General features: G+C 44.1%; 1 protein-coding gene across 4 annotated transcripts in view; it reads left to right on the plus strand.

Annotated features, from left to right (window-relative positions):
- S1PR2 (sphingosine-1-phosphate receptor 2) overlaps positions 1-24,144 on the plus strand; it is a 122,975-nt gene that overhangs the window by 83,214 nt on the left and 15,617 nt on the right. For 2 of the 4 annotated variants that reach the window (XM_067464135.1, XM_067464134.1), the window contains one exon: positions 9,752-9,856. The exons of 1 other annotated variant lie outside the window; for it this stretch is intronic. The gene's annotated coding sequence lies outside the window, so the exon portion shown is untranslated. Of the gene's footprint in view, positions 1-9,751; positions 9,857-20,239; positions 20,442-24,144 lie in introns of those variants that run through there. One more of the 4 variants, XM_067464136.1, reaches the window with a different exon arrangement.

Genomic DNA, 24,144 nt, shown 5'->3' on the forward strand with positions numbered 1-24,144 from the left:
CTCTCTCTGTCGCAATGGCTGAGGAGAAAGTCAGGAGAAGAGGCGACTTTTGGTGCGCACGCTGGGGTCTTCAGACACGGCTCTGGACCCGAAGCCGGCCAGGAGTGACGGCTCCGCCCCTTGGCCCACCCGCGGATTGGGGAGAGGAGAGGAGGTGGGTGGAGCGCCGTGGGATCAGGAAAGGGAGCCGGTAATGGGGAAGGGATCGAACGCGGAGAACGATTGAGCGCCGGCTCTGCTCGCGCACCCGGTGGCCGGGTGGAGCAGGGACGAGAGGGGCTAGGCGAGGCTCAAGGGCCCGGCCCCTTTGGGAAGAGGATCGCCCGGCAGCGAGGCAAGAAAGCCGAGGCTCCCCCCGGACTGCTAGGGCTGTTGTGAGCTGAGGGGGCACTCCTCAGGTGGCAGTCGAGGGGCATTTACAGAGGCGCCTCTGCGCCCCTGGCAAAAAAAAGTGTTCTGCGACTGCTTACTTCGCATAATGGACGAGCCGCCCCTGCAAGGAAGTGTCAGAGGGGTCACAAAGGACCATCAGAAAACACAGTATTTTCTGTTGGTCATGGGGGTTCTGTGTGGGATGTTCTATTCTATCATTGGTGGCGTTCAGAATGCTCTTTGATTGTAGGTGAACTTTAAATTCCAGCAACTACAACTCCCAAAATGTCAAGGACTATTTTCCACAGACTCCACTAGTGTTCACATTTGGTCATATTGAGTATTCGTGCCAAGTTTAGTCCAGATCCATCATTGTTTGAGTCCACAATGTTCTCTGAATGTAGGCGAACTACAACTCCAAAACTCAAGGTCAATGCCCACCAAACCCCTCCAGTATTTTCTGTTAGTCATGAGAGTTCTGTGTGCCAAGTTTAGCCCAATTCCATTGTTGGTGGAGTTCAGAATGCTCTTTGATTGCAGGTGAACTATAAATCCCAGCAACTACAATTCTCAAATGACAAAATCAACCTACCTCCAACCCCACCAGTATTTGGGCATATCAGGTATTTGTGCCAAATTTGGTCCAGTGAATGAAAATACATCCTGCATATCAGATATTTACATTATGATCCATAACAGTAGCAAAATGACAGTTAGGAAGTAGCAACAAAAATAATTTTATGGTTGGGGGTCACCACAACATGCAGAATTGTATTAAGGGGTCACAGCATGATCTTTTTGGATCCTGCTCCTGATCGTTTTGAATCCTGCTCCTGTCCTCTGGAGTATAGCCAATACTCCAGAGGACAGGAGCAGGATTCAAAACGATCTTGACAGATTAGAGAGATGGGCCAAAACTAGCAAAATGAAGTTCAACAGGGACAAATGCAAGATACTCCACTTTGGCAGGAAAAACGAAATGCAAAGATACAGAATGGGGGATGCCTGGCTCGAGAGCAGTACGTGTGAAAAAGATCTTGGAGTCCTCGTGGACAACAAGTTAAACATGAGCCAACAATGTGATGTGGCGGCAAAAAAAGCCAATGGGATTTTGGCCTGCATCAATAGGAGCATAGTGTCTAGATCTAAGGAAGTAATGCTACCCCTCTATTCTGCTTTGGTTAGACTACATCTGGAATATTGTGTCCAGTTCTGGGCACCACAATCCAAGAGAAATATTGACAAGCTGGAATGTGTCCAGAGGAGAGCGACTAAAATGATAAAAGGTCTGGAGAACAAGCCCTATGAAGAGCGGCTTAAGGAGCTGGGCACGTTTAGCCTGAAGAAGAGAAGGCTGAGAGGGGATATGATAGCCATGTATAAATATGTGAGAGGAAGCCACAGGGAGGAGGGAGCAAGCTTGTTTTCTGCTTCCCTGGAGACTAGGACGCGGAACAATGGCTTCAAACTACAAGAGAGGAGATTCCATCTGAACATTAGGAAGAACTTCCTGACTGTGAGAGCCGTTCAGCAGTGGAACTCTCTGCCCCGGAGTGTGGTGGAGGCTCCTTCTTTGGAAGCTTTTAAACAGAGGCTGGATGGCCATCTGTCAGGGGTGATTTGAATGCGATATTCCTGCTTCTTGGCAGGGGGTTGGACTGGATGGCCCATGAGGTCTCTTCCAACTCTTTGATTCTATGATTCTATGAGGAACGTTGAGAACCACTGTGGTAGTGTATCCTCATCCGGAGTATGATTAATCCTGATGTTGACAAAAGGTACAATTTAAACAAGCAAGCCAGTCTAATATTGGCACAGAAGGCGGAGTAGTGCTGGAACAAAAAGTGAAAGGAAAGTATGGTCAATATATTACAGCAATAGGAAAAAGAAACCAAAGCTAGCATTTACTGGAAGAAGTTTGCTTTCTCTGCATGTACTTTCCTGCACCTTCCCACCACATAATAACGATTATATGAATAACATGACAATAAATTGTTTCGCAATCGTTGGCTGCACCGAACAATCATGAACAATGAGTTCTTGCTCTTCTTGTTGTTGTTTTATTTATACCCTACTTATTTCTCAGGATTGAGAGCTAAAACTTGTGAGCCGAGGTTTAGCACAGCTGGTAAATAATCGGGAATTATAAGATCTATCAACCAAAAGGTTGTAAGTTTGAAGCCCCAGGTTGGCGTGAGCTGCCAACTGTCAACCTAGTTCATTGTTTACCTAAGCAATTTGAAAACAGCTTTAGCTGTGATTAGAGAAATTAGGTACCACTAAAAGTGGGAGAGGTGTTTTACGATGCCATAAAGAAAGAAGATCAGAAAATACCGGGCGACCAAAAGGAAGGAGGAAGTCTTGACGGCTTTTTGTCATAGAGCAGGGGTCCTCGAACTTTTTAAACACAAGGCCAGGTCACAATCCCTCAAACTGTTGGAGGGCCGGATTATAATTTTAAAAAAACATGAATGAATTCCTATGCACACATCTTATTTGTAGTGCAAAAAACACTTAAAAACAATACAATAATTAAAATGAAGAACAATTTTAACAAATATAAACTTATTAGTATTTCAATGGAAAGTGTGGATTGAAGTGATAGGATTGTTGTTATTATGTGCTTTCAAGTAGTTTCATACTTAGGTTGACCCTGAGTGAGGGCCGGGTAAATGATCTTGGAGGGTTGCATCCGGCCTCCGGGCCTTAGTTTGAGGACCCTGTCATAGAGGATAGAGCAACAGCACCCTCTGCACTCTGGCCCAACCTTCAATGACACCAAAAAGAACTGAAACAAACCACCTCCTTCTGTTCTGTTTGTGTATTGTCTATACAAAGCAGCATTGAATGTTTGCCATATATATGTACTGTGATCCACCCTGAGTCCCCTTCAGGGTGAGAAGGGTGGAATATTAATAAAGTGTTGTAATTATTATTATTTGAAACACCACAAGATGAGTCCACAGCAGACACTCTGCTGGCTGTTGTATTGGATCACACGTTGGACACTTCCCAAGTGTCTAGGACTGTGTGATGCATCGGCGAATAATGTGTGCAGATCCCAGTAAGGTGGCCTTTTGCAGCTGGCAGATGGTAATTTTGTCAGCGCTTATTGTGTTTAAGTGCAGGCCAAGGTCTTTAGGCACTGCACCCAGTGTGCCGATTACCACTGAGACCACCTTTACTGGCTTCTGCCAAAGTCTTTGCAGTTCAATCCTTAAATCCTCACATCGTGTCATCTTTTCCAGTTGTTTCTCTTCAATCCTGCTGTCACCGGGGGTTGCAACATCAACAATCCATACTTTGTTTTTTAACACGATCATGAAGTCAGGAGTGATGTACTCCAAAACTTTGTCTGTCTGAATCCGGAAGTCCCAAAGTAGCTTGACGTGTTCATTCTCTGTAACTTTTTCCGGTTTGTGATCCCACCAGTTCTTTGTCGCAGGCAGATGGTATTTGTGGCACAAGTTCCAGTGAATCATCTGAGCAACGGTGTTATGCCTTTGCTTGTAGTCTGTCTGCGCAATCTTCTTGCAGCAGCTGATCTATTGTTTCATCTGCTTCCTTGCAGAGTCTACATTTGGGATCTGTCGTTGATTATTATTATTATTGGATTGTTGTAGGTTTTTTTGGGCTATATGGCCATGTTCTAGAGGCATTCTCTCCTAACATTTCGCCTGCATCTATGGCAAGCATCTTCAGAGGTAGTGAGGATGCTTGCCATAAATGCAGGCGAAACGTCAGGAGAGAATGCCTCTATAACATGGCTATATAGCCCGAAAAAACCTACAGCAACCCAGTGATTCCAGCCATGAAAGCCTTCGACAATACATCATCATCATCATCATCATTTGAAAAGCAACATAAGAGAGATATGGGGGAGTTCCCTCCTTTCAGGACACTTCTGCCTCTTTTCAACCAAGAAGATGCATGACAGTCAGAAGTAGTTTAACTCATGTGATGAGCTCATTGCTTCTCCATGCTTGAAAAGAGGCTGAAGTGTCCCGTGATGGGGAAATTTCTCAATATGATAAGGTGGGTGATCTGCCAGATAGTCTGACTTCCATACATAGCATGCTAAATGGTTTTAGAAAGTTAAATAATGACAAGGAACCAATGTATTGTAGTGGTTTCAGTATGGGACTTGCATTCCACAAACCCAGGGATGAAATCCCTTGAAACTCACAAGATGACTTCAAGCCCAAGAAGAGTACCCAGGGCCAGATCAACTACACCCAAGAGTATTGAAGGAACTAGCGGAAGTCATTTCGGAACCATTGGCAATCATCTTTGAGAGTTCTTGGAGAACGGGAGAAGTTCCAGCAGACTGAGGAGGGCCAATGTGGTCCCAATCTTCAAGAAGGGAAAAAAGGATGACCCAAACAATTACTGTCCGCTCAGCCTCATGTCGATACCAGGCAAGATTCTGGAAAAGATTGTTAAGGAAGTGGTCTGCAAACACTTAGAAACAAATGCGGTCATCACTAATAGTCAACATGGATTTATCAAAAACAAATCATGCCAGACTCATCTCATCTCTGTTTTCGATAGAGTTACAAGCTGGGTAGATGCAGGGAATGCCATGGATGTAGCGTACCTGGATTTCAGTAAGGCCTTCAACAACGTCCCCCACGACCTTCTGGCAAACAAACTAGTCCAGTGTGGGCTAGGCAAAACTACGGTGAGGTGGATCAGTAATTGGTTAAATGGACGAACACAGAGGGTGCTCACCAATGCTTCCTCTTCATCCTGGAAAGAAGTGACGAGCGGAGTGCCGCAGGGTCCCGTCCTGGGCCCGGTCCTGTTCAACATCTTTATTAATGACTTAGATGAAAGGTTAGAAGGCAGGATCATCAAGTTTGCAGACGACACCAAATTGGGAGGGATAGCCAATACTCCAGAGGACAGGAGCAGGATTCAAAATGATCTTGACAAACTAGAGAGATGAGCCAAAACTAACAAAATGAAGTTCAACAGGGAAAAATGCAAGATACTCCACTTTGGCAGGAAAAACGAAATGCAAAGATACAGAATGGGGGACAATGCCTGGCTCGAGAGCAGTACGTGTGAAAAAGATCTTGGAGTCCTCGTGGACAACAAGTTAAACATGAGCCAACAATGTGATGTGGCGGCAAAAAAAGCCAATGGGATTTTGGCCTGTATCAATAGGAGCACAGTGTCTAGATCTAGGGAAGTCATGCTACCCCTCTATTCTGCTTTGGTTAGACCACACCTGGAATATTGTGTCCACTTCTGGGCACCACAATTCAAGAGAGATATTGACAAGGTGGAATGTGTCCAGAGGAGGGCGACTAAAATAATCAAGGATCTGGAGAACAAGCCCTATGAGGAGCAGCTTAAGGAGCTGGGCATGTTTAGCCTGAAGAAGAGAAGGCTGGGAGGAGACATGATAGCCATGTATAAATATGTGAGAGGAAGCCACAGGGAGGAGGGAGCAAGCTTGTTTTCTGCTTCCTTGGAGACTAGGACGCGGAACAATGGCTTCAAACTACAAGAGATTCCATCTGAACATGAGGAAGAACTTCCTGACTGTGAGAGCCGTTCAGCAGTGGAACTCTCTGCCCCGGAGTGTGGTGGAGACTCCTTCTTTGGAAGCTTTTAAACAGAGGCTGGATGGCCATCTGTCAGGGGTGATTTGAATGCAATATTCCTGCTTCTTGGCAGGGGGTTGGACTGGATGGCCCATGAGGTCTCTTCCAACTCTTTGATTCTATGAGGGCAATGGCAAACCTCCTGTAAATAAATTTTGCCAAGTAAACACTACAAGAGGGTTGCCTTCAGGTATCCATTGGTCGGAAATTACTTGAATGCATACAGCAACAGGTAGAAGGATCTGAATAGTATAAAATATAATAACTTTCTAACCAGATATTTGAAATGTCCTTGGAGTATGTGAAACGGAAGAGCACTGGGGAGGGGGGCAGGAGATCTTGAGTTTAAAAGTCTGTGGGATATCAGATCTGAATACTGAGATACAGATCTCACTGGAACCCTCAGAAGCCATCAATAGCATCAGTATTCCTGGAAGTAATTCCACAGTTCCAAGTTTTGATGTACACCCTGTCTCTATTTTTACTAAAATCCATTGATTTATAGCAGGGGTAGGCTAGATATGTGAGGTCAGTAGATGCTTATCTATTTGGGCAAATGCTCAAGGAGTGTGGTCTAAGGGAGAAGAGGACAAAACTTAGTATATTTTTACGTCTTAAAAGCCATTTGTTTGTTGTTCATTCGTTCAGTCGTTTCCGACTCTTTGTGACTTCATGGAATAGTCCATGCCAGAGCTCCCTGTCAACTGTCACCACCCCTAGCTCCTTCAAGGTCAATCCAGTCACTTCAAGGATGCCATCCATCCATTTTGCCCTTGGTCAGCCCCTCTTCCTTTTTCCTTCCATTTTCCCCAGCTTAATTGTCTTCTCTAAGCTTTCCTTTCTTCTCATGATGTGGCCAAAGTACTTCATCTTGGCCTCTACTATCCTTCCCTCCAATGAGCAGTTGGACTTTATTTCCTGAAGTATGGACTGGTTGGATCTTCTCGCAGTCCAAGGCACTCTCAGCACTTTCCTCCAACACCACAGTTCAAAAGCATCTATCTTCCTTCGCAAAGCCTTCCCTATGGTCCAGCTCTCACATCCGTAGGTGACTACAGGGAATATCATTGCTTTGACTATGCGGATCTTTGTTGCCAGTGTGATGTCTCTGCCCTAAAAGCCATAAATAGACTTAAAAGTAAGACTACTTTTTGCTTATATTGTACTTATTTTATTCTTATTTACTTTTAGTCCTGCTTCTTTCCCGATATAGGAACTCAAGGCAGCTAACAGCAAACATGACACAATGCATATTAAAACAAAGCACATACACATCAATATGAAGCATAAAAATGAAAAATACAATTAAAACTATTAAAATGACACGCCATCTCCAGAAGCTTGGCTTTCATCATTCCCGTATCGGTGATCACTCATATCTGAGTAGGATGGCCTTCCAAGCATAGGATCTTGGTGGCGGGTCCATAGATGACTGTAAAGCCCTGTTCTTGGTTCTCATGTTCTTCCGCAGTGAGGAAATCAGTTTCCAAATAGAAGGCGGTCCAAGTCAGGGTCGGCTTGACGCACCTTACTCTTGATGTGTTTCTCCCTTTTGCTCTCCATTTGAGCCTCTTCAAATTCCACAGCACTATGGGTCACAGCTGACCTCCAGCTGTTAAGGAACAGGACTTCCCAGTTTTCAGTGTCTATGCCACAGTTTTTAAGGTCGGCTTTAAGCCCATCTTTAAATCTCTTTTCCTGTCCACCAACATTCCATTTTTCATTCCTGAGTTGGGAGTATAGTAACTGCTTTGGGAGACAGTGATCGGGCATTCGGACAAAGTGGCTAGTCCAGCAGTTGATGGTGTAAGATGATTGCATCAAGGCTGGTCATCTTTGCTTCTTCCGGGACGCGGACATTTGTCTGTCTGTCTTCCCAAGAGATTTGCAGGATTTTTTGGAAGAAATACTGATGGAACTTTTTGGAGGAAACACTGATGGAATTGTTCCAGGAGTTGAGTGTGACTTCTGTAGACAGTCCACATTTCGCAAGCATATAACAGGGCTGAGAGAACAATCTATATGTATGCGGAGGGCAAACATAGGTGTGTATTGCAGCTTTCTGATTGGCTGCCACTGTGGTACAATATCTCAACATTGTAACATTCTGATTGATTGCCACTATGGTATAATTTGCATATGGTTTCTGATAGGCCAGCCTCAACATTCTAACATTCTGAAGTGGCTGAGAGGGAAAAGGTAAGGGTCTGAGGCTTTCAGGAATGGTGGGAGTTGAAGTCCAAAACACCTTGTGGCCCCCAACAATGACAGAACAAGACCAAATTTGGCACACAGACACACACACACCCCCTGCAAGACCCACTCTACATCCTGGTGCAGTTTGAGGGAGGATGGACCATGGATGATGGGACTTGCACTACTTTAACTCACTACCTTATAGCACTGTTGCCCACACCAATGACGGATCAGGACCAAACTTGGCACACAGAGGCCCAATGACCCACTTTACAACCTGGTACAATTTAGGGCAGGATGGGCCACGAATGATGGGATTAGCAGTACCTTAACCCGATTCCCTTCCCACAGAACACTGCAGCCTACAAATCACAGACCAGGCCCAAACTTGGCACACAGAGTACTCATGACCCACTCTACATCCTTATGCAGTTCTAAGGGGAATGGACCATGGATGATGGGATTTGCAGTATTTTCACTCACTTACTGAAACCACTGTGACCATCATCCAATGACCAATAAAGACCAAACTTGGCACACAGAGCCCCCAGGTTGCAGTTTCGAATCCGGGGAGAGGCGAATGCGCTCCCTCTATCAATTCCAGCTCCTCATGCGGGGACATGAGAGAAGCTTTCCACAAGGATGATAAAACATCAAAAATCATCCAGGCGTCCTTTGGGCAATGTCCTTGCAGATAGCCAATTCTCTCACACCAGAAGCGACTTGCAGTTTCTCAGGTCATTCCTGACACAACAAAAAAAAAACCCCAAAGGGGACTCAGGATGGAGCACAGCATATACACGGCAAACATTCAATGCCAGGACACAAATTCACAAGCAATAGCCGATGGTTTGTTGACCAAAATAAAGGCTACTGACTGAATGACTGATAAACATTTTAAAAAATCAAAATATTAAAATAGTCATCCAAGTCAAATCTAATTGGCCTGGTCATCTTTCCTATTGCCGCTTTATTGCCCTGTCCCGAAAGCTTGGTCCCACAGCCAAGTTTTTACCATCTTTCTAAAAGACAGGAGGGAGGAGGCCGACCTGATCTCACCAGGAAGGGAGTTCCACAGCCAGGGAGCAATCACCGAGAAGGCCCTGTGTCTCGTCCCCATCAATCGTGCCTGTGACAATGGTGGGACGGAAAGTAGAGCCTCCCCGGAAGATCTTAATCTCCGCGCTGGTTCATAGGGTCCTGGAAGCTGTAGACCAAATAAATAAACAAACAAATAATATTCCTAAATTCTTCCCAAATTCATATTTAGAGTCTGCTACCTTATAACAGAATTATTCTGTAATGCAGAAATAGAATTATTGCTCACACAAAACTTTGTATGTGCTTCATCAGTGGCAATGCTCTCAGATTCTCAGAATATCCAGACTTATTCTTGGCATGTTTTTCTACATTGTGCATTTAAAAGTATTCCTTGCCTTTCCACCATCAGCAGTTAACCAAAGCAGTTAGCTTAGCAACCGAAATAAAGAGGTATACTGTGATTTACAACATGGAACAAAAATCAAAGGATGCCCACTCACTAATTGCTTCATTCTTGTTTGTTTCCTCAGAAGAAGAACATAATGCTGACAGCTGTTAAAGAATTCAGCCCAATACATGAACAAAGGACATAGCAAGTCTTCCCTGTGACTTTCCAAGGACATTTGCCTTCTCAGGTAACTTGCATTACTTCTGTGGGCTAAACTGTGGGTGAGGCACTAGAGAAGGGGTCCTCAAACTAAGGCCCAGGGTCCGGATGCGGCCCTCCAAGGTCATTCATCCGGCCCTCGCTCAGGGTCAACCTAAGTCTGAAATGACTTGAAAGCACACAACAACAATCATGATCCTATCTCATCAGCCAAAAGCAGGGCCACACTTCCCGTTGAAATACTAATAATTTTATATTTGTTAAAATTGTTCTTCATTTTAATTATTGTATTGTTTTTAAGTGTCTTTTGCACTACAAATAAGTTATGTGTAGTGTGCATAGGAATTCATGTTTTTTTTTCCCCTTCAAATTATTATACAGCCCTCCAACAGTTTGGGGGACTGTGACTTGGCCCTCTGTTTAAAAAGTTTGAGGTTCGTCTATAAATCCCAGTAACTACAACTCCCAAATGTCAAGATTCTATTTTCCCCAAACTCCACCAGTGTTCACATTTGGGCATATTGAGTATTCGTGTAGAGTTTGGTCCAGATCCATCATTGTTTGAGTCCACGGTGATCTCTGGATGTAGGTGAACTACAACTCCAAAAACCAAAGGACACTGCCCACCAAACCCTTCCAGTATTTTCTGTTGGTCATGGGAGAACTGTGTGCCAAGTTTGGTTCAATTCTATCATTGGTGGAGTTCAGAATGCTCTTTGATTGTTGGTGAACTATAAATCCCAGCAACTACAACTCCCAAATGACAAAATCAAATTTTTTTGAGTGATGGTCACTCCTTGGGTTAGTAGGTGTCTTGTGATGTGACTAAAAACGCACCGAGCATTTTTATATACTGTATATACTCGAGTATAAGCCTAGTTTTTCAGTCCTTTTTTTAGGCTGAAAAAGTCTCCTCTGGCTTATACTCGAGTCAATGTTATTTATTATTTTACTTTGTTGTTCTTTTGTTGTTGTTGTTGTTACATTTATTATTTTATTATTATTGTTGTTATTATTACATTTATTATTTTACTCTATTTATTATTATTATTACATTTATTATTTTATTATTGTTGTTATTATTACATTTATTATTTTATTATTGTTATTGTTACATTTATTATTTTACTCTATTATTATTATTATTATTATTATTTTACTCTATTATTATTGGAGGACATGTAAGCATATTTACATTGAAGAAGGTTAGAATAATGGTTTAATCAGAGTTGGACAGTCTTATCTTGAATTACAGTTTTATGTAAATAATCAAAACCATTTAACCTACTGATGCCTAAATTAATATAATTTTATTGGTATCTATTTTTATTTTGAAATTTACCAGTAGCTGCTGCATTTCCCACCCTCGACTTATATTTGAGTCAATCCATTTTTCCAGTTTTTTGTGGTAAAATTAGGTGCCTCGGCTTATATTCGGGTCGGCTTATACTCGAGTATATACGGTATATAAATTGATATGTTTGGTTTTTATTATATGTTATGTTTATATTGTATTTATGATATTGTAAGCATTGAATTTTACCCTGTTAACTGCCTTGAGTCGCCTACAGGCTGGGAAAGGCAGGAGACAAATACAGTCAGTAAATAAATAAATGAATAAATAAATGGAAAGAAATTCCACCTAAACTTTTGAAAAGTCTTCCTAATGTTTAGGGCTGTTCAGCAATGGAATATTCTGCTTCCTCAGAGTGTGTTGGAGTTTCCTTCTCTGGAGATTTCTAAGCAGAGGCAGGATGACCAACTGTTGGGGGTGCTTTGATTGTGGGTTCCTGCATGGCAGAATGGGATTGTACTGGATGACCGAGCCGCACCGAGTCCTTCGGGAGATGTTAGCGGGGTACAAATAAAGTTGATATTTATTTATTTATTTATCGTGTCATCCGCAACCAGAACATTGTATTACATTTCTAACAGAACAAAACAAACAAACAGATAAAAAACCCACAAATTTTGCAAACTTGGTAGCTGATTAAATGTCCTTTGACCAGTATCTGGCCACTTGGAGTGCCTCTGGTGTTGCTGCAAGAAGGTCCTCCATCGTGCATGTGGCAGGGCTCAGGTTGCATTGCAGCAGGTGGTCAGTGGTTTGCTCTTCTCCACACTCGCATGTTGTGGATTCCACTTTGTGGCCCCATTTCTGAAGGTTGGCTCTGCATCTCGTGGTGCCAGAGCGAAGTCTGTTCAGCGCCTTCCAAGTCGCCCAGTCTTCTGTGTGCCCAGGGGGGAGTCTCTCATCTGGTATCACCCACGGATTGAGCTGCTGGGTTTGAGCCTGCCACTTTTGAACTCTCACTTGCTGAGGTGTTCCAGCGAGTGTCTCTGTAGATCTAAGAAAACTATTTCTTGATTTAAGTCGTGGACGTGCTGGCTGATACCCAAACATGGAATGAGCTGGAGATGTCTCTGCCTTGGTCCTTTCACTATTGGCTGCTACTTCCCGTCGGATGTCAGGTGGTGCAATACCGGCTAAGCAGTGTAATTTCTCCAGTGGTGTAGGGCGCAGACACCCCGTGATAATGCAGCATGTCTCATTAAGAGCCACATCCACTGTTTTAGTGTGGTGAGATGTGTTCCACACTGGGCATGCGTACTCAACAGCAGAGTAGCATAGCGCAAGGGCAGATGTCTTCACTGTATCTGGTTGTGATCCCCAGGTTGTGCCAGTCAGCTTTCATATGATATTGTTTCTAGCACCCACTTTTTGTTTGATGTTCAGACAGTGCTTCTTGTAGGTCAGAGAACGGTCCAGAGTGACTCCCAGGTATTTGGGTGTGCTGCAATGCTCCAGTGGGATTCCTTCCCAGGTAATCCTCAGAGCTCGGGATGCTTGTCTGTTCTTAAGGTGAAAGGCACATGTCTGTGTTTTAGATGGATTAGGGATCCATTGGTTTTCCCTGTAATAGGCAGTTAGAGCACCTAGAGCTTCGGAGAGCTTCTGTTCAACTGTCTCAAAGCTCCCTGCTGGAGCGCTAATGGCACGATCATCAGCATAAATGAAACTCTCTGTCCCTTCTGGCTGTGGCTGGTCATTTGTGTAGATGTTGAACATGGATGGAGCGAGCATGCTCCCCTGAGGCAGGTCGTTCTTCTGTTTCCACCAAGACAGTTGACTTAATAATAATAATAGTAATAATAACAATAATAATAATAATAATAATAATAATAATAATGACCCTGGTGGTTTCTTCCAACACTATACCGTATATACTCGACTATAAGCCGAGTTTTTCAGCCCTTTTTTAGGGCTGAAAAAGCACCCCTCGGCTTATGCTCGAGGGAGGGTCCTGGTGGGAAGGCGTGAGGATGAAAGAAGCCCTTCTTTAAGCCACACACCTACCCACTAGGACCCCCACCTCTCCGCACATAGAAAGCATGGGCTGAAAAGGAGAGTGAAAGTCATACCGAGGCCGAATGAATATTTGGTGCAGCTCACAGTGTCATTATTAGTGTGTGTATTGGAACACAGCAGCCGAGCTCTGGAGTTGGCATGGCTCTGACAATGCTTGTTTATAGATCCAGTTAGTCCTGCAGTCATTCCCCCACCCATCCTTGCAGGCATTGCATCCTTTCCGTAGGACAGGGGTGGGCCAGATATTTGGCTGCTTCTCAAGAAAGTTGGTGATTAATAATTTTGGGTGGGGACCAGGCAGTGTGCTTGCATTGTGTTTGAAGTTTGGGGGAAGTAATTTTCCTTCCTAGTCCTCCATCCTTCCCGCCCCCAACCTGGCATAGCATATTTCTCCCTCCCTGCCCCAGGGCCAGCCCTTTAACTCCGAGAGGCGTGCGTTCGAGGAGGCGTGGCCCCCGGACTGGTATTAAAAGTGAAAGTTGAAAGGCAATACATTTTAATGAAACAACTGTTATTAGAATAGCTGCTTTGTGTCTCTGACAATAATGCTAAAGTTGTTAAGCACAGACACACCTTAACTGTTAGACAGATGTTTGATTAGATGTAGGGATCTCATTACTGCAATGCTGTACATGCTATACAAGTTGGCTGAAAAGATCAAAGTTGCAAGTTGGAAAAGCTGGAATATTAAAAATGTGTGTGTTGGGGGGAGGGGGGGAATAATTTGGCAACGCCAACCAAAGCCTTCATGCTGATATCCCAAATCTTGCTCTAGCCTGGTATAACAAATTGCACCGCTGCCAAACCAATTACAACGAATTGCACTGCTGAGCCAAACCAAGTTATAATGATCAGCAGGAGCCTACCAAATTTTAACGAGGCACACCTCCACTACAGACTAGCTCACCAAAATATAGAGGGAGAATAGTTGTTGAACCAACTGAATATTTAAAAGCTTTGCCCACCAGGTTTCTCCGTGCAGCACCAGCCGAGATCAGGAGGGCGGGGAGGCGGGGTGACAGTGGTCTATAGAGATACCATCCCTCTGACCAGGGGCCCCATCCTGCAGCCACCAATTTTGAATGTGTCCATCAGAGGGTGGGTGACCAGGACAGAATAAGGATTCTGTTAGTGTACCGTCCACCTCGCTGCACTACGGTCTCGCTACCTGAGCTAGGGGAGTGGTCTCGAGTTTGGCATTGGAGTCCCAACGGCTCCTTGTGCTGGGGGACTTCAATGTACATGCCGAGGCTACCCTATTAGGAGCGGCTCAGGACTTCATGTCTGCCATGGCAACCATGGGGCTGTCCCAGCAACTACAACTCCCAAATGTCAAGCTCTATTTCCCCCAAACTCCAACAGTGTTCCCCTTTGGGCATATTGAGTATTTGTACCAAGTTTACCCCAGATCCATCATTGTTTGAATCCACAGTGCCCTCCGGATGTAGGTGAACTACAACTCCTAAACTCAAGGTCAGTGCCCACCAAACCCTTCCAGTATTTTCCATTGGTCATAAGAGTTCTGTGTGCCAAGTTTGGTTCAATTATGTTGCGAGTGGAGTTCAGAATGCTTTTTGATTGCAGGTGAACTATAAATCCCAGCAACTACAACTCCCAAATGACAAAATCAACTCCCCCTCCAACGCCACCGGTATTCAAATTTGGGTGTATTGGGTATTTGTGCCAAATTTGGTCCAGTTAATGAAAATACATCCTGCATATCAGATGTTTACATTATGATTCATAACAGAAGCCAAATTACAGTATGAAGTACAGTAGCAACGAAAATAATGTGATGGTTGGGGGTCACCGCAACATGAGGAAGGTTGAGAACAACTGGTGTAAATGCAAAATTACAGCTATGAAGTTATGGTTGGGGGTCACCACAACATTAGGAAGATTGAGAACCACTACTATAGATGCAAACTTACAGTTATGAAGTTATGTTTGGAGGTCACCACAACATGAGGAACTGTATTAAGGGGTCGCGGCATTCGGAAGGATGAGAACCACTGGTGTAGATGCAAAATTACAGTTATGAAGTAGCAATGAAAATAATACTTGTGATGGTTGGGGGTCACCACACAAGAAGATGGTTGGGTGTCACTGTATTAAGGGGTCGTGGCATTTGGAAGGATGAGGACCACTGGTGTAGATGCAAAATCACAGTTATGAAGTTTTGGTAGGGGGTCACCACAACATGAGGAAGTGCATTAAGGGGTCACGGCATTAGGAAGGTTGAGAACCACTGTCTTAAATCCATACAGTTATACCCCACCAGGTGTGGCCCAAACATGATGGTTAACCTTCATTACCAGCTACACATAATAATTAACATCATAAGGTTTTTCTTTAACACACACTTGATCCTGCTACCACTTACTGTAACAAAAGTGAGGTTCAATAAGATCCACAGCTAAGGAGCCAGCCTGATGTAGTGGTTTGAGCATTAGACTCTGCGAGGAGGTGATCAGAGTGGAGAGAAAGCACACGTGCTGTCGTGTGACAGGAGAATAGAGGGAGATTTATTGTTTATTTCTCTGAATTCTGCCACCAACTGGTATAGTGGAGGCCAATTGTTATATGTAATCTATGGTAACTGCCACTAACGTGAGATATGAGGTATTACTGTGAGATATGGCAATACAGACACAGAATGGATGGAGATGAGACTGTCTTCAACAAAAGATAACTGGTTTATTGAGTACAAAGCGTGTGGTTGCAAGATTGTAACTTATTTTATAGAACTTTGAATAATACTTGGTTAGTTAAACATTTCACTCTTCCAGGTTACACAGTATCTTACTGAGGTGAAGCTCTTATTACTAAATAATGTTTCAGTACAGGACTATCTTCCCTATTTGATCTTTCCTTGATCAAATAAGTTACCAAGCTTATCCTTTAGCCTTTCCTTTGACTAAAGAAAACTGGCTATGTTTCTCCTTTCAGCCTCCTTAGACTGGGAAACCTCCAGTAGCTATTCAGGCTTCCCAAAGCCACAATTCTTTGCTTCACACTTCACTCTCCCACTCTGCTCTTCACTTCCACTCTTTTACTCCTCTCAGATACAAAATCAACTCCTAACTGACTCTCAAACTGTCTGTTTTCAAAACTCTCTCCACTTGGCTCCTCCCACTTCTCCTTCTGCCAGCTTGCCTTGGTCTCCATGGTAACACTGACTGAGGATCTCTGAAATAGGTTGCTCTAGTGTTACTGTAGCTAACCCAAACACACATATATATACAGTTTAAAACATGCAAAGTATTAATAACTTCTGCACAGACTCCAACTCTGGAAAGCTGGATTCAAATTTGCACTCAGCCATGAAACCTATAGGCTGGACCTTGGGCAATTCAGTCTTTCAGCCTCAGAGGAAGGCAGTGCAAGCCTGTTCTGAAGAAATCTTGCCAAGAAAACCCTGTGATAGGTTTTGTCCTAGGGTTGCCATGGGTCGGAAACAACTTGAAGGCACACAACCACAGGACCCACAGCTAGCAAAGTAACTTTGGCACAAGGAGACAGAAAATGCCGCAAGCACCTCTTCTCTTCCCTAGCAGTTAAATACCAAAACAGGAAAGTAATGAAGTAATGTTTTCTTTCACTTTATGATAACCAAAAATCTACCATCTGGGGCACTTCATTGGTAAGGCCAAGCTTGGGAATGCAGTTTGACAACCATGTCATCCAAAATTAGGGCCAAGCTTGAAAATGCAGACTGACAGCCATACAATCTGAACAAGGGTTTGATAATCTCCATTTTCTGCAGCCCAATAGTCAAATGAGAGTTGACCCGGCTATGGAACTCCCTCCCCAGGGATATTAGATTGGCTCCCTCCCTCCGGACTTTCCCCAAAAAAGTAAAGACCTGGCTCTTTGAGTAAGCTTTTGAGAATGCAGCGGAATAGATAACACGAAACTATGAATGATGAACATGGAATGGCCAGACAATGGTACTGGATAATGTTTTTAACAAGATGACACCAATTATTATACGCTTTAACAGTTTTTATTTATGTTTTATATTGTAATCTTGATTGGGTTGTTGTAGGTTTTTTCAGGCTATATGGCCATGGTCTAGAGGCATTCTCTCCTGACGTTTCGCCTGCATCTATGGCAGTGGTTCTCAACCTTCCTAATGCCGTGACCCCTTAATACAGTCCCTCATGATGTGGTGACCCCCAACCATAACATTGTTTTCGTTGCTACTTCATAACAGTCATTTTACTACTGTTATAAATCATAATGTAAATATCTGATATGCAGGATGCCTTTTCATTCACTGGACCAAACTGGGCACAAATACCCAATACACCCAAATGTGAATGCTAGTGGGGTTGGGGAGGATTGATTTTGTAATTTGGGAGTTGTAGTTGCAGGGATTTATAGTTCACTTATAATCTCCCTGCGGAGATCATCCACCAGGGCAACCAAAGCCGTAGACTCACCCTCCAGGTGTTTTGAATCATAGAATCAAAGAGTTGGAAGAGACCTCATGGGCCATCCAGTCCAACCCCCTGCCAAGAAGCAGGAAAATTGCATTCAAACACTGATATAAACTCCACCAGCTATGGATTTGAACCAAACTTGGCTCCCATCACGAATGGAAAACACTGGGAGGGTTTGATGGGCATTGACCTTGAGTTTGGGAGTTGTAGTTCACCTATATCCAGAGAGCACAGTGGACTCATGCAATGGTGGATCTGGACCAAACTTGACACAAATACTCAATCTGCCCAAATGTGAACACTGGTGGAATCTGGGGAAAATAGATCTTGACATTTGGGAGTTGTAGTTACTGGGATTTATAGTTCATTACAATCAAAGAACGTTCTGAACTCCACCACCGATAGAATTGGCTCAAACGTCCCACATGGATTCCCCATGACCATAAGAAAATACTGGGTTTTCTTATGGTCTTTGACGACCCCTCTGACACCCCCTCACGACCCCCTCAGGGGTCCCGACCCCCAGGTTGAGAAACACTGATCTATGGCAAGCATCCTCAGAGGTAGTGAGGTGTTTTGGAACTAGGAAAAAGGGTTTATATATCTGTGGAATGACCAGGGTGAGACAAAGGACTCTTGTCTGCTGGAGCTAGGTGTGAATGTTTCAACTGACCACCTTGATTAACATATAATGGCCTGACATTGCCTAGAGCAAACTTTTGTTAAGAGGTGATTAGATGTCCTTGTTTGTTTCCTCTCTGTTGTTGTGCTGTTGTAATTTTAGAGTTTTTTAATACTGGTAGCCAGATTTTGTTCATTTTCATGGTTTCCTCCTTTCTGTTGATTGTTTTTAATCTTGATTGTTTTTAATGGCACTTTTATGAATGCCTGGCATTGAATTGTGCCAATCTGTAATCCACCTTGAGTCACCGTATAGCTGAGGAAGGCAGGCTATAAATATCATAAATAAATAAATAAACTTTTGTCACTTTATACAGCAGGAAGCCTAGATTGGCTAGACCTGAACTAATCTCAGGGCCTTACCAGGCGGACTAGAAATCTGTGAGGGACTGGGTTGTTGTTGTTGTTCTTGTTGTTGTTGTTGTTGTTGTTGTTGTTATTATTATATTTATGCCCCACAGGAAATTCAAAGCAGGTTCACATAAAAGAATCATCATACAATTTAAAATATACAAATATGTAAACATTAAAACAGGAATAAATATAAACAGCATTTTAAAAGTGGGTTGTTGTAGGTTTTTAAAGAAGACTCCAGCAAAGCATTCCAGCGGGGAAGCATGTGGGGAATGTGGAAGTGCTTCATCAGCGTCGCAGATGGATGATGAAAGCGACAGCTCCCCTGGCAGCCAGAAAAAGTTAAATAGCCTCTGTGTATGTCTGTATATGTTTGTATGTCAAAAATTGGCATTGAATGTTTGCCATATATGTGTACACTGTAATCCGCCCTGAGGGGTGAGAAGGGCGGAATATAAAAGCTGTAAATAATAAATAATAAATAAATAATAGTTTGCTCTTCTCCACACTCTCATGTCATGGATTCCACTTTGTAGCCCCATTTCTTAAGATTGGCTCTGCATCTCGTGGTGCCAGAGCGCAGTCTGTTCAGCACCTTCCAAGACGCCCAGTTTTCTGTGTGCCCAGGAGGGAGTCTCTCATTTGGTATCGGCCATTGATTGAGGTTCTGGGTTTGAGCCTGCCACTTTTGGACTCTCGCTTGCTGAGGTGTTCCAGCGAGTGTCTCTGTAGATCTTAGAAAACTATTTCTTGATTTAAGTCGTTGGTGTGCTGGCCGATGCCCAAACAAGGGATGAGCTGGAGATGTTTCTGCCTTGGTCCTTTCACTATTGGCTGCTACTTCCCGGCGGATGTCAGGTGGTGCAATACCGGCTAAACGGTGTATTTTCTCCAGTGGTGTAGGGCGCAGACACCCCGTGATAATGCGGCATGTCTCATTAAGAGCCACATCCACTGTTTTAGTGTGGTGAGACGTGTTCCACACTAGGCGTGCATACTCAGCAGCAGAGTAGCATAGCGCAAGGGCGGATGCCTTCACTGTGTCTGGTTGTGATCCCCAGGTTGTGCCAGTAAGCTTTCGTATGATATCGTATGATATTGTTTCTAGCACCCACTTTCTGCCAGAAGTCAGTGTGGTGTAGTGGTGCGATTGCTAAACCAGGCTCTGGGAGACCAGGTTTCAAATCCCTGCTTAGCCATAGATATTTACTCTTGTCACTGAGCAAGCTGCTCAATCTCAGGGAAGGCAGTGACAAATCTCCTTGGAATAAATCCTGGCAAGAAAGCCCTAGGAGAGGACGCCGTAAGTCGCCATTGACTTGAAGCCATACAACAACAGTAACAAAGACTTGTCAATAATACTTGTGAAAAATTATTTTCAAGATCTTTACCTTTTTGGGAGCAGTAACAGTTTGAGCCACATTCTGAAAGTTTCGACGAGCAGCTGGATCCGGGATTAAATCCAATGATTGAAGGGTTGTTAATTGATTTACAAAGAAGAGATACAATACCTCTGTCATTCCCTTCACCCACCCCATGTTAAAGCATCTCTCAAGACAATTAACTGATGGTCAGGTTAAGCCTCTTAACTCCTCTGGGGTATTAACACGGCCAGAATAGCCAGCAGGCTCTGTGTCAGATGGGAAAACAAAACAATAGAAGAAAAGGAGAATTCGCTTAAGAAGACTTTTTCCCCCATCCCTGGAAAGGAGCTTAGAGACTCTCTACTTAGAAGTATTGAGTTGGGTGTGGTTTACTCCAAGGTAAGTGTGTGTTAGGATTTGTAGCCTTAGGTTTTAGTTAGCGTGGACTGCCATAAATTGGGAGTCATATTGTATTGTCAAAGGCTTTCATGGCCAGAATCACTGGGTTGCTGTGAGTTTTCCAGGCTGTATGGCCATGTTCCAGAAGCACTCTCTCCTGATGTTTCATCCACATCTATGGCAGGCATCTTCAGATGTTGTGAAGATACCTGCCATAGATGTGGATGAAACGTCAGTGTGTTTTTTGTTGTTGTTGGTTTTTTTTTTTGTCGTGTCAGGAGTGACTCCTGGTGTGAGAGAATTGGCCGTCTGCAAGGATGTTGCTTAGCGGACGCCTGGATGATTTGATGTTTTTATCATCCTTGTGGGAGGCTTCTCTCATGTCCCTGCATGAGGAGCTGGAGCTGATAGAGGGAGCTCATCCACCTCTCCCCGGATTCGAACCTGCGACCTGTCGATCTTCAGTCCTGCCGGCAGAGGGGTTTAACCCACTGCGCCACCGGGGACTCCGAAACGTCAGTAGAGAGTACTTTTGGAACATGGCCATACAGCCCGAAAAACTCACAGCAACCTAGTGATTCTGGCCATGACAACCTTCGACAACACAGATCTAAGGCTACCTCTCCCCATTTCTCTTACACTAGAACAGTGTTTCTCAACCTGGGGGTCGGGACCCCTGAGGGGGTCACGAAGGGGTGTCAGAGGGGTCGCCAATGACCATCAGAAAACACAGTATTTTCTGTTGGTCATGGGGGTTCTGTGTGGGAAGTTTGGCCCAATACTATCATTGGTGGGATTCAGAACGCTCCTTAATTGTAGGTGAACTATAAATCCTAGTATCTACAACTCCCAAATGTCAAAGTCTATTTTCCCCAAACCCCATCAGTGTTCACATTGGGGCATATTCAGTATCTGTGCCAAGTTTGGTCCAGATCCATCATTGTTTGAGCCCACAGTGATCTCTGGATGTAGGCGAACTACAACTCCCAAACTCAAGGTCAACGCCCAACAAACCCTTCCAGTATTTTCTGTTGATCATGGGAGTTCTCTGTGCCAACTTTGGTTCAATTCCATTGTTGGTGGGGTTCAGAATGCTCTTTGTTTACATGTTAACTATAAATCCCAGCAACTACAACTCCCAAATGACAAAATCAATCCCTCCGCCAACCCCACCAGTATTCAAATTTGGTCATATTTGTGCCAAATTTGCTCCAGTGAATGAAAATACATCCTCAGATCATTATTTACATGGCGATTCATAATGTTAGGGTTATGGTTGGGGGTCACCACAACATGAGGAACTGTATTAAGGGGTCGTGGCATTAGGAAGGTTGAGAACCACTGCACTAGAATATATAGCAAGAAAGGGAGGGTGTGTGCGTTTGTCGGTGTATATATGTCCCTTAAAGTTGCCTGTTGACTATAGCAGTTTCATTAATTTCATAAGGTTCTCCTAGGTTTGCCATTACCTTCCTCTAAAATACAGCCTACAGAACCTGGTATTCCCATCCAGGTACGAAGTAGGGCTGACCCTGCTTAGCTTCCAAAATAGACAGGATCTGATGGCTTCGGGATATTTAGATTCACTCCATGAATACTGTTTGAGTTTTGAGTGGTCTTTGGAAGAGAGGAAGCAGGATAGAAATACTTGTGCTAATGCTACTAAAAAAAACCTTATTGTGTGCACTTTTTTTGTCGTGTCAGGAGTGACTTGAGAAACTGCAAGTTGCTTCTGGTATGAGAGAATTGGCCGTCTGCAAGGACGTTGCCCAAGGGACGCCCGGATGTTTTGATGTTTTATCATCCTTGTGGGAGGCTTCTCTCATGTCCCCACATGAGGAGCTGGAGCTGATAGAGGGAGCTTGTCCGCGCTCTCCCCGGTTTCGAACTTGCGACCTGTCGGTCTTCAGTCCTGCCGACACAGGGGTTTAACCCACTGCGCCACTGGGGCCTCCCCTGTATGCACTCAAATCCCAGGTACAACTTTACTGCTGGTATGTTGAAATGCAATGAAATCATATCCTTGCAAAATAAACGGAAAGTTGTTCGTATACTTAGTTGACCAATCACTCTTCATGCCCGCTGCTGATGCAATGGGATTAAATTTGGACTGGCAACGATTTGCCAGTCATTGTTAACTCTAAGATCATCCGGGGAGGCCCTCCTTTCGGTCCCACCACCGTCACAAGTACGGTTTGTGGGGACGCGAGAGAGAGCCTTCTCAGTGGTGGCCCCCTGCCTCTGGAACAACCTCACCAGAGAAATTAGACAAGCCCCATCCCTCCTTTTGTAAGTGCTTGAAGACCTGCTTGTAGACCTGGTGGCTTCAACAAGCCTTTGAGATTACTAGTTCTAGCTCAGCCCTAGACAATGTTGAATATGTCCTTATTCTTCCTACCAATTACCCAGGTCACTTCCTCTAATAGGCCCCGGAAATGAACAGCCATAGACCCTGCTATAACACTGCACTTAATTCCCGGGCCCCCTAGAATTTTTGAGCTTGCACTAATCTCGGCCCAGCCTTGAACAGACAGGATTACTTTTAATATATATGTGTTATGGCAATGATTTTTATGCTTATATTGTTTTGTTAATCTTAGGTTATGTTGTTTACTCTGTATGAATTGATGATGTTACTTGGAAACCGCTCTGAGTCCCCTCAGGGAGATAGAGCGGCATATAAATAATAATATAATAATATATAATAAACCTTTATTTGTACCCCGCTACCATCTCCTGCAGGACTCGGTGCGGCTTACAAGAGGCCGAGCCCAAAGTACATCATTAACAAAAACACAACAGACAACAATACAATGCAACAATACATAAGCAAACAATAAAACAGTAACAACAGCACAACACTGTTAAAAACCTGTGGCAGGGCCAAATGTAATAGTTAAAATTCTAAAAATGCTGGGCATGTCCAGGTGAGGTAGACTGGATATTTTGGGAATAGAAGGGTGTGCAGACAATTCTAACTCTCTCATAAAGTGCATTAGGGACAATTGCTTGGGATTCCTTAATCTGGGAAGGCACACTGGAACATCCATGTTTTCAAGCTCCTTCTGAAGACTGCCAGTGTAGGGGAGTGCCTGATGTCCTTGGGGAGGGAGTTCCAGAGTCGGGGGGGCCACTATCGAGGAGGCCCTGTCCCTCGTCCCCACCAATCGTGCTTGCGATGCTGGTGGGATCGTGAGCAGGGCCTCACCAGATGAACGAAGGGATCGTGTGGGTTCGTATACGGAAATGCGGTCACGCAGGTAGGTGGGTCCCAAACCATTTAGGGCTTTGTAGGTAAGCACCTGCACCTTGAATTGAGCCCGGAAAATGAACGGCAGCCAATGGAGCTCCTTGAACAGGAGGGTTGACCTCTCTCTGTAAGAAGCACCAGTTAACAGCCGTTGAACCAACTGAAATTTCCGGCCCGTCTTCAAGGGCAGCCCCACGTAGAGTGTGTTACAGTAGTCCAATCTGGAGGTGACTAAGGCATGGACCACCCTGGCCAGATCCACCTTCATGAGGTACAGTCGCAGTTGGCACACGAGTCTCAGTTGTGCAAAGGCCCTCCCGGCCACCGCTGATATATATTGTTTATTATCTATCTTGGGACCTCGCCACCACATCAGCAAACATTTGGGGTCTAAACTTTTACCTTTAGTCATACAATTAAAGGGATAGATTGTAATCATTTGTGAATAGGGCC

The sequence above is a fragment of the Anolis sagrei genome, chromosome 2 (genome assembly GCF_037176765.1).
Source record: "Anolis sagrei isolate rAnoSag1 chromosome 2, rAnoSag1.mat, whole genome shotgun sequence".
In the NCBI taxonomy this organism is placed as follows: domain Eukaryota; kingdom Metazoa; phylum Chordata; class Lepidosauria; order Squamata; family Dactyloidae; genus Anolis; species Anolis sagrei.